Source organism: Haliotis cracherodii, unplaced genomic scaffold, assembly GCF_022045235.1.
Source record: "Haliotis cracherodii isolate W230 unplaced genomic scaffold, xgHalCrac1.p SCAF_3, whole genome shotgun sequence".
Taxonomy (NCBI): domain Eukaryota; kingdom Metazoa; phylum Mollusca; class Gastropoda; order Lepetellida; family Haliotidae; genus Haliotis; species Haliotis cracherodii.
The window spans coordinates 31410877-31430215 of record NW_027266286.1 but is presented as its reverse complement, the minus strand read 5'-3'; the positions used below and the strand labels follow the sequence as shown (position 1 = coordinate 31430215).

The 19339-nt window shown below is 39.6% G+C and overlaps 1 protein-coding gene across 6 annotated transcripts in view; it reads left to right on the top strand.

The window, feature by feature from the left end:
- LOC139476115 (glutamate receptor ionotropic, kainate 2-like) overlaps positions 1–19339 on the top strand; it is a 128739-nt gene that overhangs the window by 30437 nt on the left and 78963 nt on the right. For 4 of the 6 annotated variants that reach the window (XM_071259378.1, XM_071259375.1, XM_071259374.1 and 1 more), the window contains exon 2: positions 18870–18969. The gene's annotated coding sequence lies outside the window, so the exon portion shown is untranslated. Of the gene's footprint in view, positions 1–3928; positions 3983–18511; positions 18545–18869; positions 18970–19339 lie in introns of those variants that run through there. The other 2 variants (XM_071259376.1, XM_071259377.1) reach the window with 2 other exon arrangements.

Below are 19339 nucleotides of genomic sequence, written 5' to 3'. Positions count from 1 at the left end.
ATGATATTAAAAAATAGAAGCGAGATAAATTTATATACTGTATTGTAGGATTTATGGCTGGCTTATTATTCCAACACAGATGATGGGTTGACATGAGCCCATGACATCTGTGAATAAAACATGACCGTTCTAATGTCCATTGTGTTATAACCCATAGATTCATTCACTGACATAAGCCTGCATGTGAGATGTGCTTGTAGAAGAGAGCAGATCAGCATGCCCCGTACGGGTATGCATCTCGTATGCCACGCAGAAATCTCAGGCGCGACAGTTCCCAGACTATGTTACTGTAGTAAATGAATAATGTTTTGTCGATTACCCCCAAGAATCAAAGTATCGTTAGGCAAGGTCACTACTGATCCGGTATTGAGTGCGTTAAAGTCTTGGATGGCAGGTTACGATTGCCTAAGTCCGTCTTTTTAGCATTAGCCACAGTGTGACAAAGTACTTACTCAGAACCTGCACTGAGGTAGTGTGGGAATAGAGAGACATATTCTGTGTATAATTGCTATTTATACTGAAACAGTTCATGAGAACTTCGTGACTGGAACTACACTAGGAAAAGGGTAAACACCACCAGATATTTTTCAGCAACTTGTGAAACAGGTGCTGGAAAGACATTACCGACAAAATGAGCACGGATGAACTATCGTTTGTTTGTTTGTTGTTTAACGCCGCACTCTGCAATATTCAAGCTATATCACGGCGGTCTGTAAATAATCGAGTCTGGGCCAGACAAACCAGTGCTTGACATCGTGAGCATCGATCCAAGAAATTTGGGATACGATGACATGCGTCAACCAAGTCAGCGAGTCTGACCACCCGATCCGTTAGTCGCCTCTTACGACAAGCATAGTCGCCTTTTTCGGCAAGCATGGTTTGCTGAAGACCTATTCTACCCCGGATCTCCACGGGTCGAGAGACTATTGTTATCTGTTAGAAAAATAAAGCAATAAAAAGGAAGAAACTCCATCTTTGTCATATGAGGTTAGTTTCTAATATCGATATTGTAGCAAAAACATATTTTGCGAGAACATCTTGATAGAGCCCAAGGATGCCACACGCAGTTTAAAGGTTCAATGACGAGTAAACTCTCGATGCATTCGTGACCAACTCGTCATATTCCGGGACGAGCCGAATAGCGACTCGTGCCCCTCTCATGGCCATTTGTGCGACCGGGTTCCGTCTTAGCGCAAACGGGCATACCTAAAACAATTGTCAACTCGTTGCGTAATGGTTCAAATATATTTCCCCATATATTATATATATTTTAAATGCAATTTAAAGCACATCGGGACATGCGGAACTATACAGTATGATTGACCACATTTAATTGTGTCTTGTGTATATTTTTAGATGTAAGACATATGTTAAATCAAAAATTGTTTCTGAGGGATTCTTTGTCGAAGAACTTGAAATCATTCGAGCATTCTGATTGGTGTGTCGTTTTTTCGCACATAACATTCATCGATAGGGGGACGAGTCTTCTTGCAGGTTACGGAAGAGGGCGAGTGGTGACGAAAGCCCTCGATGTGCCCGGATCACGGCCTCCACCCTACATGTACGTCGCATCCCTACACTGAGACGTCGGATCTGCTGAAGGGGTACTACAGCCACTCCCGATGCAAAGCTGCTTCCAGTTCATGCAGATTGATTTTGGAGAGGGGGCTCAAGGGTCTGTCTGTGTACGGTTCAGAAGGGTATCACAAATGTGCTCCAGCGGATTCCGATCTGGACTTATGGCGGGCCAAGGCAAACGCGTACAACGTTGTTCTGGGGGTAACCTGTCACTACCCGGGAATACGGGAATGATTGAGTCTGGATCTTGTGGCGAGTGAGTAGTTGTCAAAATGGGGGAGGACGTCTCAGATGTATTAGTAATCTGTGTGGTTGCCTTGAATGGTGACCAGGTCCAACTTGCAATCGTGAGAGTTACAACCCCAAATCAGTACCGAGCCTCCCCATAATGGACATTTTGCTGACGTGCCTCGGTGTACAGGCCATATTCCAGAGCATCCAAACCCTCAGTTGTCCATGCGTGACGTGGAACAGGAACCTGCTTACGGACCGGGAAAACGTCCGCCAGATTCTTAGATTCCAAGCCTGCGTTCTGAACATAATGCCAAACGGAACCCCTGATGATGATCTGCCAGTAGGGGGCGTTGGATGACTCTCCTTGAACGGTTCCACAATGCTGTGGTGAACACACGTCGATTGGGTATCCACTGTCGCCTCAGGACGTGATTCCTTGCACATTGGGGCCGTAGTACTAATCGAAGCAGTGCTCGGTCTTCACGCTGTGGCGTCACAGGAGGTCGTCCTGACCGTGGATGTTCCTTAACAGCATTGGTTTGACCACTTTGTCTCACCAGCCGACTACTTAAAGTGTAATACAGCCCGATATCCTTGAAGGACAACCATGTGGAATGCTAATTATTTCCTATTATTTATTTCAGGTGTATATAATGTTTCTGATTCAGGAATAAACCGTCAAAAGTAGCCATGATTTATATATTTTGAACACTTTAATTTAAAAAAACCACGATATGTCAGCATCAACACGTGTTAACAATACATGTAAAGTGGGGCGACATGCACCATTCCGACTGAACACAGAGGTAATTGCGTAGCAGATGCATACTAATCCCCTCATTTGTTGCACATGCTCAGAGCTGCCTGAGCACACAGTGTTGATTGTTCTTACGTTTGCACAGTGCTGTACGTCATGTTTGTTTTGAGACGTACACTGATACACGATCAGCACATGGTTCCCTTGCATAGAATTTGATTAGTAATGTTCCACACCTCAACAGATGTTGTTTGCTTTACGAATGAATAATGCTAACTGTATGAGTTATGACATGCACAGCACATGCGCAGCACATTTGGGCGTTCTCTTTAAATGTGGCAATATTGTTCAATACACCATGCCCGTTTTGTAGAGTTTGTACAATGATTTATGAATATTTAAAGTTCGTTATGTTTCGCTGAGTGATGTCGAACTGATCCAGGTTAACAGCAACTTCAGTATCTTCAACCAGAGATTGCCATAAGGTTCATGTTGCGGAATGGGGACACGAGTTAATGTCCCCAAGTTGAGAGGAAGATGTCAATTATGACACAACTGGTCTAGAATGGTGTGAACAGAACAAGGCTGTGTCCATATTCGTCCGAGATGGCCAAGTGGCCTGCTATCACATCGGTCAGTGACCATTATCTCCTTGAGTGCATGGCCACCACATCTTGCACTCTGATGGGACTGTGATGGGTCATTCGTCTCAGGCGCCACAATATGCGTCGCTGAACCCTATAATCTAAGGTTCGAATCCAAGATTCGTCCTGACAATGATTTTTACTCTGTCAGCACCATATACGTGTTCGTGGGTTTCATCAGAGACCATATAATAGATGGTATTAAATGGTCTCTGATTTCATCATGTGGGAAACTCTTATGCCCTGCATCACTTTGGATTTTACTCTTACAAATCATAAAATGACTGAAATATTCACCGACTGACTTTTGCACCACGCCAGTATATTTCTAGCGTTGTAGGATGAGCACAGCGGAGAACTAAAGTTTTGTAGCACTTTCTTAAAACGTGCTAAATGCCACATGCCAAATATATAACTCATGAGTTGTACGTGTCCATTTCACTACCACTAAGACAGTTCTCTTTTGTGGACAGTTAATATAAACAATCCTTACACGAAAACACATTGCGCTCGAGCACACTAGACAGTTTTACTGTCATGGCCTAATTGTCACGAGAGGAAGGATTTGTTTCCACAACATATTATATTATGTACACGTATAAAAATATGTTGACAATCGATTGTTTTAGATTAATACTTTAGTTTGGCTCTATGCGCTCCAAGCGCGGACTTTGAAGAGGCATGTCTGTATCTGGAGTGACAGGTGCTTGAGGAAGAGGATGAAGTTTAGCACCACGATAGACATGGGAGCCGATTACACAAGGTTCAGGTATTTGACAACGCTTCTTGTAGACATATAATTGGATAATATAAGATTGGTATTGTCGGCTTGAGTTGCCTTTGATATGATGTAAATACAATGTCTATCGAATTCATTCATGAGGATATGGAATGAGATACTGTGGGGAAGCATTAACCCTATCAGTGCCAACTGAACTATCCAAAAGTGTCTTCAACCCACGCTCCCATTATATCTGCCAAGCGATATTTCATCTTAAAATTATACTGCAGTCACAGATGTTACTGGAAGGAGGTGTTCCAACGTTCGCTGAAACACCTACGCAGTTTGCAAGGCTTCCGGTTCTTGTGTATATACACTATGTACATGACTGGCGAGGGAACTGTGGTAAGGGTGAGCTGAGGTTAAGTGTATCCTGCTGTAGTCGGATACAGGTGGCTGACTCTCTTCATGAGACTCACCTTTTAATGGGACACTAGGCTCAGGTGATTTGGCAGTCTTAGCAAAATTAATTCAAGAGCCTGACACAACACTTTGTCTGCTAGCTCAATTATTATCTATATTCTACCGACCCTGAAACATAACTAGCCGAACACTTTGAAGTATATCTGTTATTCAGAGGTAATTTCTTCAGAAAATGAAAAGATTCTCTGGTTTCCTTTTTATTATATATCACAAGACAGTTTCAGTCATTTTGTATATCAATGTTGCAGTTAAGGGTTACCCTGACTACACAGAAACACAGTTTCAGTTTCACTGATTACAACGTCTAGACATGGATTGGAAATGAGCAGCAGATCGTGAAGGATAGTCTCCCTTAAAGTAGCTAAATCTACCCAGGGCAATTCATTGAGGTTGACGAGGACGTATGTTTTCTCTGGCACAAAAGACCAGTTCTTACTTGACTCTGTGGGGTTTACGAGTTGCCAAGAGGTGTAAGGTCTACTCGACCAGCACTGTCAGGTACCTCAAAAACAGCCGTGATGTTATATGAACCACATGCAATAGGATCTGTCGTTACATGGTTTACAGTGCATTCATGTAATAACATTACTCCATAACTGCCCGAGGTATTATGTAGGTAGCGGAATAAACCGACTTTTCCCGATGATGTCAGGCGCTGCAACTTGGGGTCAAGACTTGCGTCCCTTGTTACAATTCAAATACCAATCACCCACTCTTGGGTGTTTGTCCTAGCTCTCGTTGACGCCGTTATTAGTAATCCATACATCTCACGGAAAATTAAATAATGATAGAGGAAGGACGCATATAGTCCTACCACCGAAGCTGTTCATTTCTTTCAGGCTTCTACTTACTTTCCCCATGAAGTAAACACAAAAATAGCCTCACAATTGAGATGCATGGTGTCCATGTTTCCCATACTAATTACTAAATCTTATTTTGCTCGTTTATCTTTCTTCCTGACTCGTTTCCGACTGATGCATGTTTTGCTTCCCCCAAGACTGTCTCCTTTAATTTAATTGAAAATAAATTTATCGCCAGTTCCCCTTCCCGCCTAGCCCAATTGCCGTGACTTATAAAAAGGTACAAATTGAAATGTGACATGCGCCTCGTTATTACTATTCACATTTAATTAAATTACAAATTCAGTCCGGAAGTTTTCATTAGTTGTATAGTTTTCTTCAGTACTCTTATGATGAAACCTTTGTGGTGGCTGTTGAGAGTTAAACAGAGAGCGCCAATGTCCTTAATATATGCATGCAATAAAAACAACTTTGAAATAATTAGTCAATTTTATTAACATAAATGTTGTAGGAAAGTATGGTAAATACATTCCAAAGATTGCCAGAATGTGAGATGTCAATGTAGAGGCGTTTGCTTTCTTTGTCAAGGGCATGGTAATGTTGTTGATGATGGAGACACAAGCTAAGATATAAAGAGTGATATGTTAATGCCAGGTTTTTAACATCACTTGATAGGTTCCAGACTTTCTAGACTGTGACTGTTATGCAGAAACCAAGATGTTAAATAGCTAATGTATGCCACTCCTTTTGAGTATCATGTTAACTACCTTTTTACACCCAAACACTAAAAACTAATGGCAGATTCACAGATGCCTGCAACCCACAAACGACTGCTACCCGAGACCTGCTCGAGTCATAAAACGTGCCAAGCAACGTGCCATTACGTCACATTTGACGTTGCCCATGGTTACGGGTCATTAGTAATTATTTTGACGAACTGTGGTACACCAAGCGTCTTAGGAGACGGACAGGGCAGAGAGGGTTCCGTCAAACTTTAAAGCTTAGTTCTGGAATTAATCTCCTTACGAATCGTGCAACGAGTTTCAAATTTCTCAATAGAGCAGAGTTGCGCTGGGCCTTCAACAGCCCGTCTGGGAAACCCATTATCCAAGGGTGCATGGCCTAGAAAACAATTCCGTTTCTGTCCCTTGTTTATCTCTTGGTAATAATTTCTGAAAGAAACCTAAAGTATGTACCTTAAATTCACACAAAACCGAATTTTTTAAATATTTCTACGTATCTCTTCTTAATAACAAATTATCTTAAATAACAAAGGCCAAGTGAATGAGTGATATTTTTTGTTTTATGAAAAACACAGTTTTGAACATCAAATGCTTTTAAAAGCTTACCGGGTAATCTATAAGACGCTGTAAGGAGTCACTTATGGTCGCTAACGCCGCATCAGTTGTATATAAAACTATATGCTTGTGTTGATAGCGACCATGGCGTAACCCTGTCCCATCTCGATGGTAATAGGCCTTTCAGATGTTCCTTTTTTTTATTCCTTCGTGATGTTGGCAACACCTATTCTGTTTTGCATGAGATGCATAAGGTTAAGTACATTTACGACTTGATAGAAACACAAGTTCATGACGTCTCATACGAATACTTCATAAAACACCGTCTGAATGGATCAAACTGAATCTACCAGGAACCCTTCGTAGACTCGATATGCGCAATGAATCGGTTTTGTCAGCTAATTGATCCTGTGGGAAGAAAGGCAAGATTTTTTCTGAGATCTTGCCCCTTTGATGTATATTGTTTCTTTGTCGGACTAATGATTCCATGATTGCTGTATCTGATCATAGACCTAACGAGATTAGGACTAGGATACTTCAAAGATAACAAGCAAATACGGCGTATTAAACCACCACGGCAGTGGCGGACCTCTACAACTTCACCTCAAGCGAGGTCAACTTTCACAGTCCACGTTGACATTTGGCTGGTACACTCTGAAATACAAGGTAGCCAAACGTTCTGTGATATATTGGTGTCCATTAAAACAAAAGGGGTTTGGTTTATTTCATGTTCGTTGCTTTTATAAGTGACAGTGAACGTTAACGGTTTAGGCCCATTTCCTTTCGCGATGCATGACAAATGGAAGCTGTTCGTGAGAGAACAGAACAAGGTATTGACGGCTTAATATCCCAAAAGTTGTGTGTATGATCCTTCTTCTTTACAGCCTGTTTGCATGAGACCTCTGTGAGATATTGAGCCTTCATGCGGGTTCTCGTGTTGTCCCATTATGTGACATTCTGTCTTCTGTTTTTCTTACAGACGGACGGCACACACGTCGTACGTGAAACTTGAAACCTGTAAATAGGAGAATATTATATCAAGAAAATAAGACTCCCTATAACTTAGGATCTAGGAAACAGGACATGTCTTTTTAATAATTTAATACAACTGTAATATGCCTTCTACGTATATAATTATGCATTACCAGTAGATAAGGGATGGGTGAGGATTTGGGAATAAATCTTACTTGTCACCATGTGGACAGTCGAACCCTGAGCGTGACTATGTTAACCCTCAATTTAAGCATCACGTTCTCCAGATACCACGAAGGTATAACATTAGAGCGTGTGAGTGGATAGGGTTTTACGCCTTTCTGCGTTGTATTCAAGCCGGGCTTCAGTCCCCCCCCCCCCCCCCCCCCCCCAAAAAAAAATGCCACATTGTCGGAAATCTAAATTGAGGGGGGCGGTCGGGTAGCCTAGTGGTTAAAGCGTTCGCTCGCCACGCCGAAGACCCAGGTTCGATTCCCGACATGGGTACAATGTGTGATGCCCATTTCTGGTGTCCCCCGCCGTGATATTGCTGTAATATTGCTAAAAGCGGCGTAAAACCATACTCACTCACTCACTCTAAATTGAGGAAAACACGTGAACACGAAATTTTAGACAACAGAAATCAATTCTTATTCATAAATTTGCAAAGATTATTAGAAAATGTTTTCAGTTCATATGTTAATGTAATACAGTAAACTACGGTTATAGCGAACACGCTTATAACGATCTGACGGATATAACGAAATTACTTTTTGGTCCCGACAATTTGCTGTAGTTATGCTGTATATATGCTTATAACGAACTACGGTTATAACTTACTAAAATTAGTAGTCTTTTGAGTTCGTTATAACCGTAGTTTACTGTATCTAGGTCTGAATTCTAATTCTAAAAATTAAACAGTCTGTGTTTATAAAAATAATTTTGATTGTAATTTGAATACTCCAGGTTTCTTTATATATTGTTGAAATACAAATTAGATCAGAACTGACGGTATTTTGCCTTGTACTATGCCGAGCAACAGACTTCGGTTCTCAGAATGTTCACATTCATGATGGAAAAGGGAAGGAGTATGCACTGAAACATAATTAACAGAATTCTAATCCAAAGCTTGGTACACACCCTGTAACTTGTAACTCTATAAGCTGCTTAAAAACCTGATAACGCAAATGTAAAGAACAGTAACGTAAGAACGTCGAATGTGTACGGATGACCTCGCCATCGATACTGATAGTAGCTGGTATGACAGACCAACAGCCATGCCTGTAAACTAAACGTCGAGATGGTGACTGATTGTAGGGAACTGTACACCCTCACCTGTTCAGAAAACATACACCCAGAGTTACAGCTGTTCTTTTGGAATCCCAGAATACACTGCTTCATACTGCACCAGAACATTTTCTTCTCTGGGTCAAACGTCGCTTTCTGATTACAAGCCACTTTCTTCGGTTTGTTTTTATTATTCTACCAGGATGTTGTCTTTGCGTCTGTTATAGCAAAATAATGACTTAGTTAGATGGAACTGTATTATAAAAAGGTACTTGCTGCTCGTATTGTTTGACACTTTCAGTGATAATTAATGTAACCAAGTAGAAAGGGCGAGGTAGGATGAGGCCGGAAATATCAATGTGATGGTTACAGAAAACCTTTTCAGATTGAATAAAGGTCACCCCTGTTCAAATGGATGACATCTAGCCAGTTTTCTTTCATTCGCTTGCAAGTATTTTACTTCTGGCTAATCATGTACATATAAAGAATAGCTGAAAAGAGTGAAATAATCTACATCTTCAAAGAAAATAAGTTTTTCTTCCTTTCTTATGCTCATGTATTAGAAAAAACACTTTCCAAGAAAGTTAATATTATATTTCGACACATCATAGCATTAGCTATATTCGCTTAAAGATTCATATAAACACATATAAACATATTTCCGAACATGTTCTAAACGTTTTGCTTATTTCGTAACATATCCTGGTGTTTGGGCCAAAAGGGGTCTTCATCATACCTCGTATTATACAAAGTCTCGCACATTCCTTCTATTTAGAAATACAGTTGTTTCCTCTGATCCTCTTTTTATTGTTTAAAAGGTTACAGAAATGAATTGCTGAACTGCCAATAGCATCTCTTTGTAGTTTAATTGGTATAGTACACGTCACATGTAATGAATACCAGAGCTGTTTTGATATCCCACATTTGCAGTGGAATGTGTATACATAGTAGCATTAGATGTGTCTTCGCGTGTCATTTCAAAAACATCTATTTGCGACTAATTTGTCAGAAAGTTTGTTCAAATACTTCTTACATTTTCACATCCTTTAAATAAGTCGAAAGCCTTTTCACAATGCGAACCTCATAAACAAGAAAGAAAATCAGATAATTAAACACTGACTTGATTGTCGCACGACGGCTACAAGTACCTCTGTTTCGTCTTGTGTGTAACATATCTTATCAGTAGCCAAAAGTGGGAACCAGAGAAGACATGTAAATTATATTTGGAATGCCATGTATATCGTATAGAGTGCCCTGACAATGAATATATTGTTACAAGTGGGGCAACCACGTGCGAAATATAACGTGTCCGACAACAACATGCGATGAGTATGTCATTTCCAAAGATAACCGAAATATGACATTCAATTTTAATTTTTGGCAAGAACATTTGTGTGCTCTAATGCTCCACTCTGTCTATGATTTAACAATGACGTCAATTAATTATGGAAAAACGTTATTTGCATGCAATTTACTATTTAACTTGCAAAATATCGATATATCGTAAACTGTCCATTTCCAAGGATTGCTAAAACATTTAATATAAATATTCGTTTACCACTCAAAATGAATTCGGTGATGTGACACAGCTGTACCTTTTGTGTTCATGACATTGTCATATATCGTACGGAAACGTGCTTCTGCTATTAAAATGATATCATCATCAGCTCAACTGACTTCAAAACGGTGCTATCTTCTGTCGCTGGGCCTCATTTGAATGTGGTTGAACCTCTTTAATATCAGGAACATGAGATCAAAGCCTCGACCTTCGCCTGGACATGCAAATGTGTCACAGTGTATAAAGGCCAAACGCTTCACTTGATATTACTTCAAACGATTTGGGGTTGATTTGGCTGCAGATTAGTTTCAATAAATGAAATGAACCAACTGAACTGAACGTCCACATAATTTAAATTAAACTATTGGCTTGTGTTAATCATACAGATTTGTTATTAGAGGAACGTGAATGGACCACAATAGGTGTCTGCAGGGACGCTTTCATTAAAGATACATGTTTCAGCCTAATATTAACTGTAATGAAATATATAATAAAGAATAGCTACATATTGCAATTATTAGAACTATAGACATGATATATATATATATATATATATATATATATATATATATATATATATATATATATATATATTGTGAGGTGGCTGGCAGTGTACAATTTAAAAGTGTAGATACTGTATTGATAAGTCACAATATAATATTTGTTGTAAAGATTTAACAAAACGTTGTCTACAAGATAGGTTCTTTGAATAAACATGTCAGAGATAATTTGTGAAGCATACCTTGCTTTTTCAGGGCAGGGGTTCAGGATACTTGCAAAGATTTTATTAACATTTTGGCAATTGAATATAACTATTGTTTGAAGAAGTAAATGTCTTTCGTAACGATAATTTGGACAATACAAAAGGAAATATATTGTCATCTTCTATCTTTTTTAAGTTACATATTTTACACATTCTCTGGTCGACAGGCGTGTTAGCGTATCTGCCTGTTTCAATGTTCAGATTATGGCCACTGAGTCTTAATTTAGTTAAAGCTAATCTAAGATCTTTACATTTTACAGCTGAAACATACTTCTTAAGTTCAAATTTATCTTTAATCAGTCCTAAATGCCTAAGTTTGTGGGAGCTATCAGTGTTTACTTGCAATTGGTCACTTTCAATGAAGATATATTTCTATTTTGTTTAAGAGCTCCATATACTTTTGGGCACGGGGCATTTTCACTATTGGATTTGGGAAATAGGTGTGCCAATAGGTATTTCATGGAAGATGTTCAGGACTTATAATCAAATTTAGCTGACATACATGTATATCTTAATTGTTTGCATACGGCATGTCTACATTGGAACCCTGTTAATCTGTACTATTATGTTATTAGCCTGGATTAACTGAAACATTTTTAGATAAATGAATAATTGGTACATAGTATTATACATAAACTATTCTAAAAGCAATTGTCCGGAAGTCTGAGTTTTCGGATTAATGGGGTTTTACTGTTAATCACACACCTTGCATAATATCTGCAGCCCCGGGGGTCCCATCACGATGATCATTCAGTCTTATTACCATAAGTGAAGTTTCATTACAGTCCAACTTACTACGTAATATATCGTTACCTTTTAACGATGCCAGGTCCACCCCGATGGAAGGTTTAAGTTACATCCGTATCTCATGTCGTGTCAGTGAACATCCCTCTGTAGTGCTGTTAACGTGTTTTGGATAACTCCCTATCTTCAAGACCAAGCGTGATACATGCGTCCCGTCCATCTTCCTCACCAGTCTGCTAATTTTACAACTGATATCAGATTAGGATGTTTGTTTTTATTTCAAGAAGAGTTCGAAAGTTTCAGCTTCTGTTTCCAGATAACGTCATGTAACGTCACTCAAGTAATGACGGTTAAATTAGGCTTAAAGGTCTGCAACGTCCAAGAGTAATGACTTGATAGAATGGAACATGACGGATTTCTCCTGGCATGTTGTGTGTTAGTTTCTTGTACATAGACAGCCTGTAACATACACAGGTGTGTGTTGGAAGGGAAACAAGATGGGTTCGTGTTTGCAATGAAGAACGGTACCGCCATAATGTGATGAATTATGCGCCAGCCACCTTGCATCTCGCTTGACGGATTGGCTGAGATAGCTCATGGCAGATGTATACTTCCTGTGCCGCGTGTAAACCAACATCTGTAAACGTTCTGCAACTTTGACCCAGCTTCTAGTGCGCTTTGAAGGGCCCGAAAGACCTATATGTTTATACCAACGGATGTTTATGCTCTTTGATAACTTGACATATTTGCATGTTTTTTGTGTCCGTGTCAGCGTGTGTGAAACGCAGTTCCTTCTTTATGCAAGTTTCCGTTCAAGAAATCAGTTATTTCAACAATCGTTTTGAATGCGTGAAAGAGATGTGACGTCATTCAACTATGTTACTCTGGCTGAGAGACGCTCGGGGGATGGCAGATATGATGAGGGAATAGATGTATTTGTCTGTGGATTTCAAAGCTTGTTTTATCGTAACGACATGTGCATAATAATTATCAATACATTTGTAATTATGCTTTTACGTGACAAATAGAGACTCGGCCTCGTGTCATTTTATTTCATATATATCATCACCAATCGATAAAAGTATCAAACGCCGAGACGATTTACTGCTTTTATCGATGCGTTTCCATACAGTTCATGTTTGAAGAGACCGAGTGAGATTTATTTATCTTCCCATATCATCATATCTGAGTCATTAATTTACAACCCCTAAATGTTTAAATTTAAAGTTTATGCTTGAAGGGAACTTCAAAATGTATGGCGCAGACATATATCGATACACTCTTCTTTACTTCGTGTTTAACGTTTGTCAAGGGAATGTACACAGCCTTCATATTGTGGTGTGTGGTCTTAGATTTGAAGCACCAGCCGACCAAGCTGTCTCTCTCTTCTACACTCAAAATGCCCATAACCCAAGAGTTATTTCGTTCGTCCCACTGTTCAAATTATATTTAATAGAAACACATGTTTAGAAAGTAAAATGCAGTTAAGGATAGAATCGTTAGTTAAGATGTGAACATTGCAAATTATGCTTGTGATTATGTCAGACAAGCTGTTGGTGATAAGAAACGCGATATGTAGATCTTTATGGCTTAAACAAAAATCATATTTCCGGTGTTGGATATTAAAATATACACTTAGTGGCACAAGCCCAAACTCTCCCTGTCAGCATCCCCCCTGTCACTGAATCTGATACTCTTTAGCCATGATCTTATCAGTTGTTCCCCTGCTCCAGTGAAACAGGCATGGGCAAGCTGGTCCAAGTTTGTTTACTTTAGGGCACTGATGGCACTGATGGCATGGGATTGAAACATAACACTCCAAGACAAAACAGTGAAACTACAGTGACCAAATCAACGTTTTGGAGGTAATTATTATAATAAAGTGTCTATTCACTGGCAACTGACATCCCTTGACCAATATTACAATCATGTTCAATGTGGTAAGCATTTATATATATCAGGTTTAAACCCAATTAGCCAATTCATTAGCCATAACTTATGATGGTAGTTTTGGGTTAGGCTCATACTCATAGGTATGTTAGTAGGCTAACCCTTAGTCTATATAATTTTGATAGAAACCAATATTGCCAATAAATTGAAAAAGAGACACACTGAGATGAGAGATTCAGGTTTCAGAAAATTTTACACTTGCTTCATGTCTTAGGGCTATACCATTTTAGTAAGGGGACGGCAGAAAGGAAACTAAAATGCTTGAGATTCTGTGAGGCAGACTAGTGTTTTAATATTATTCTGTTCAACTTCCCCTTTCAGTGAAAAATTGAAAAATGGATTTATACTGGAGCAAATTTACAATATGTTCGCCACTACAAATAATTTTCAAAACTGTTTGACTACCATGAACACACAATGCCATTTAGAAAGTGGTCAAATGTAACAAATGTTATATTTGGGGTAACACTGGTAGTCAACTGGTACTCTAGATCACATACTTTGTGTACCCCTCTGACAAGTGTAAATTGGCAGGCTCCCATGGCCACTTGTCGGACTTTCATTTTTGTTTCAGCCTCGGTGGCTGAATGGGTTAGATCTTTGTGTGCTGGCGATTAGTTGCCTCACTCTGGCAGTGTGGGTTCGAATCCTGAACGGGACTCAACCCGAAAAAGTACGAGAATCTGTACTTTGCAAAGAAAGTGTTATCCTAAATATAACATTTGTTACATTTGACCACTTTCTAAATGGCAGTGTGTGTTCATGGCTTTCGGCCATGGGAGCAGTGCCAATTTACACTATTCAGAGGGGTACACAAAGTACGTGATCTAGACTACCAGTTGTCGGACTTTCATTTTTGTGGAAGCCTCGGTGGCTGAGTGGGTTAGATCGCTGACTTTGTGTGCTGGCGATTGGTGCCTCACTCTGGCAGTGTGTGTTTGAATCCCGGAGAAACTGTACTTTGCAAAGAAAGTGTTATCCCAAATATAACATTTGTTATGTTTGACTGCCGCTTCAGATTATTAAAAGGAGATATCATATGCCTCAATAACCTCCTCAAAATCTAACGTAGCAATTTAAAATGGTTCCTCAAACCTTTTTGAGAATAATATGATGGGTAAAAAATTTTAACTTTATAATTAGTGGGTTTAATAAGTAGCGAACAGTCACCTGAGATGCCGTAATTCTCTAAGCCGTAAATGCAGATTTCGGCATGTCAGAAACCTGTGATCGTTTTAGAATTCCCTTCGCCCTGATAATATTTCTGGGTTTGTCTGTACTATACCCGTGGTAAAAGTCTAATACCTGCATCACTTCTCATCAAAGCGGCGTCAAACCCAACTCATTCATATACATGCAATAACTGTCGCATAAAAAACACCTGACAATTATAAGGGATAATTGTATTATCCATGCATATATCAATGGATATGTTATATGCCTTGAGGTTTCAAAGATCGCTTACGGATATTTTTGTGTTAATAATAATTAGTGTCATGCAAATAAAAAGTTACCTTCTATATTTTTTGTGAAATATCTACAACATTCCTTTAGTGAGAAAGCTTCAGAAACTATTCCGTTTTTGCCATTAACACACGTGGTCTTTTTGTCTTCTCCATTTATTGACACGCCAACGGGCCATTATCCAACCACAGTGAGGCGAATTTCGTTAACTATACTAGAGTTATATCTCCCGGGTACTTGAGTGGTGAAAATAATGTCTGCCTGTAAACTGTCTGGATTAAGCCGACCCAGGTCTTTACAGCAGAGTTGTAGTCCCAACTATTGCTTTTTCATTACTTCCACGTTCATGTCAGCCTGGCATTGAGGAACGGTGCCGGGAGGACTCCCAGGAAATGCCAAGCGGTGGGATGACTGTGGGTCACATCTCATGTACTAGATTAGCTGAGGGAAACCTATGAAAAGTGAGCGCTCGAGTTCCAGTGGGGATTCCATAATCTACCGAATGCAGATAAGATTTCACCAGTAAGTAAAACAATGCTAAGATCCCCAAAGAAGGTAGTTTACAGTCCCACCATGGACAAAGATTGAGCGAAGATATGGGTGATTCAGTGAGAATATTACCTTTTTCACCCTTTCGTGAAATGATTGATGCCGAGCCTTTCAACAAAATGGTTTACGGGTCTGCCGACAAAAAGTACAGATAGAATAGTTTTCTTTCGCTGAATGCCAACTGAAGTGTTTACTACGAATAATTAAGAAAACAGTCTGTTAAACTGCAAAAAACAACAGGACTTGCTTATCTAACGCTGAAATGTGTGGAGTAACAAACATCTGAAGGTTGTTTCCAAATGTCCATCAGTATTTGATCCACGATGCAGTAAATGTAAAAGTCTAGTTAAATACAACTTTAGTCTGCAGTCAACATTATACCCACCATCAGCTTTATAATGAATACAACAGGATAATACCTGACACTGCACCACAGAACTTAGACTGTTATACAGACCCTGAAACAAATATTTCCAATACAGCCCGTGCAAGTCTATAATGTTTGGCAAGTCTAGATTACTGCAGTATTATGAAGAAAGTCTCTGGGCTCCTTTTTATTACATTTTATAACTATAATTCAACTACTGTTTTTTTCTGTAAAATAAGTTCATTTCAGAGACTAGATGTTAGTCTACACAGAATTTAGCCTTGCTCCAAATCTCTACTGAAGGATAATTCAATGAATGTATAGTAATTATTAGGATATTACTATGGATAATCGAACATCTAAGAACGCCTTTTGGCTTCTGGGGAATTCCAGAAATAATTAATTGAACTTATAATCAAAGACTTAGAGACTTGTGCAAGTCTTTACATAACCTTGAAGCTATATTCTACATTTAAACTGGCCTTGACGTTCCCTGTCGCACGTGTGATCAAGTAGGATAAGAAAGCTCGCGGATTTACAGTTTGGCTGTCTGTATCTTCTTGTTCACATACGCCCAATGACGTCTAAACATCACACTGGATTGTTGAAAGAAAACATATAAATTACAGGCTGACATTTATAGAAGTCGCCTTGGGCCCTGTTCCACAATCCGGTCTTAGTGCTGAGACTATCGTAAATCTATGTTCGAGTGTATGGGCGTTACGACCATAATTTTGTGGATCATGCCCTTGGGTATCGTTCTTAGATCGTAACCACTACATTCCAGAAATAGTACAAAGATCCACCGACCACATCCAACACACAACATACAATGAACGGTCCCTTGGTCATTGTGATGAGTAGCACTGGGCAGTATTTCGGCGATATCATGGCGTGTTAGCTGCATGTCTTAGTCGTTTGCCACTTTGGTGAAAACATGATATAAGCAAATCATAGGTTCCTGGCACACCTAAGGGGCACCACTCTGCATAGAGAATCGTGGCATGACGACTGTGTCTTCCGTGCAGATTCATTGTAAACGCCCGCGACACATTATATACCAAGCCTGTCCCAACCAATATAATCCCTTTGTTTGCCCGAATGTCTGATGGTTGTGTCCTTGAATTATACATTGTGTAGAACACAAACTGTTAAGCTTGTCGGAGTTTGAAGTAGCCCTTCATGGAAAATATCTCGAGTTGTTATGGCAACGCCTATCACGCATCCTGTTCAAATCTTCCTTTTTTAGAGTTATTGGCAGACTAGTGTAGTACTTTATGCTTTAGATCTGAGCTTCTGTTCATCGTGAACGTGTGTTGGTTTCAGTTTCAGAATCTGTCAGTAAGGTGACATCCACCACATTGGAAATGTGTTTAAATATTGGATGTGCTTGTAACTCTCAACATTAGCTGTCTAAAGTTTTTGATTTTCAAATCATTTACAGGAAAATCACAATTCCAAATGAGATAACTGTCCGTTTGACGTCCTTAATGACAATATGGCGACTGTATCAGGATTTAGATATGTTCGTTAGATACAAAACAGCCAAACACAAAACAGGACAATTCACAGTTCTCACGTGTCCCGTTTTAAGGAGATAATTGTTGAACCCGAAACCATCAGCGCCTGTTCCTAGCGCAGGTACAAAACAGCGTAGACGTGATTACGACCGTGGCGTCACTTCTGGGCAATAAATCCGTGCAGGCATGCTATTCTTGTTCACTACGCAGTTTTTATTTCACGCCATGACCCCGTTCTGTGATTTTTCATTCGCTTTTAAACGAATGACGGTGACGGTAATCCAAAACACATCCGCAAAGAAAATATTTGAATTCAGATTGGTTGTTTTTAGACCATCGGTGCTTGTACTACCAAAACAGCGGTTGTAAATATCCACTCAACACCAGGTGCTCGTTGACGGTATCTCAAAATACGCACTTATTGAGAGGGGGTGGGGAGACGGGGCGGGGAGGGGGAGGGGAGGGTAGTGATTGGACATATTCGCTCCATTAAGACAGGTTCAAGTGATAAAACAATTGCCATCAGACAGGCATGACACGTGATTACTTCTTAGCGACCCAGTCCTTTCATTAATAAGATAACAGACCTGGAATTATCAGTGAACGTGTTTAGATTGTCTGTAGGCTTGTGAAGGTATTCCTTTTACACGTGTGTGAACTGAATACTGATAATAATGCATGTATTTGTGCATCTTGTGATGTAGATCAAGGAGGTTATTTATATAGCTGTTAATGTATTCTAACCCAAATTACAAAAGCCGAATTTCGACCCAAACCCATCCCTACCCCTCTCACGTTTCAGATTCCCGCATCCGTCTTGATATTGAAAAGCTTCTGATATATTTACTTGTCAGTGTGAGTATAAGGGTTTATGCACCAGGGTGGTATTATTTCTACCATTATGTCATTAGCGGTAATAAGCGCTCAAACATAATGTGGAAGTTAATTGATACGATCTCCTAATTGCTATCGTAAACAGTACGATGCCAATGCCACCATTCTTAAACAGACGTCCTCGTGTCCATTACATAATATTGCACAATGCTTCCTCCAGAAGGTCATATAATGTTATCCTGATAACTGTCTTTGCTTTTGCTGTAGCGTTTGTTTATGAAAGTAGATACGCGTATGGATTTCACGTCCTTCACTGAACATTTTGTTTTTTTACGGCTTCTTTCAGATTACCGAAACACACCAATTGTTGATGCTACTTCCAAACTACTACTCAGAAACATCGGCGAACAGCAATTACTTACCGGCGATATACGACCAGTATTGAGGTAAATATTATCTTTTATCCTGCATTTTGCAGTCATTGTGGTTTCTTGTTTAGGCGCTTGCCTCCTGAGAGGAAACAAGCTCATGTAGACCAAATAGACCAATCTTTGCAATCAAAATCTCCGCGGCGTCTTCGGGAACGGTGGGAGAGATGGAGAGCGTGGTTGAAGGAGTATCATCCTTCACATCGGAATACAGAACTGCCTTGCTGCAATTTGTGTCAAAAGAGACCACCACCATGTTGTATCTTCCAAGTGGAACCTTGACTCTTGTGATTTGTAATTTCCGGAATTGTATTTTTTATAGAAGCAATTTATTTTCCTTACTGTAAGACATTTCCATGAAATATGTCTCGCTAGCTACCGAAATACA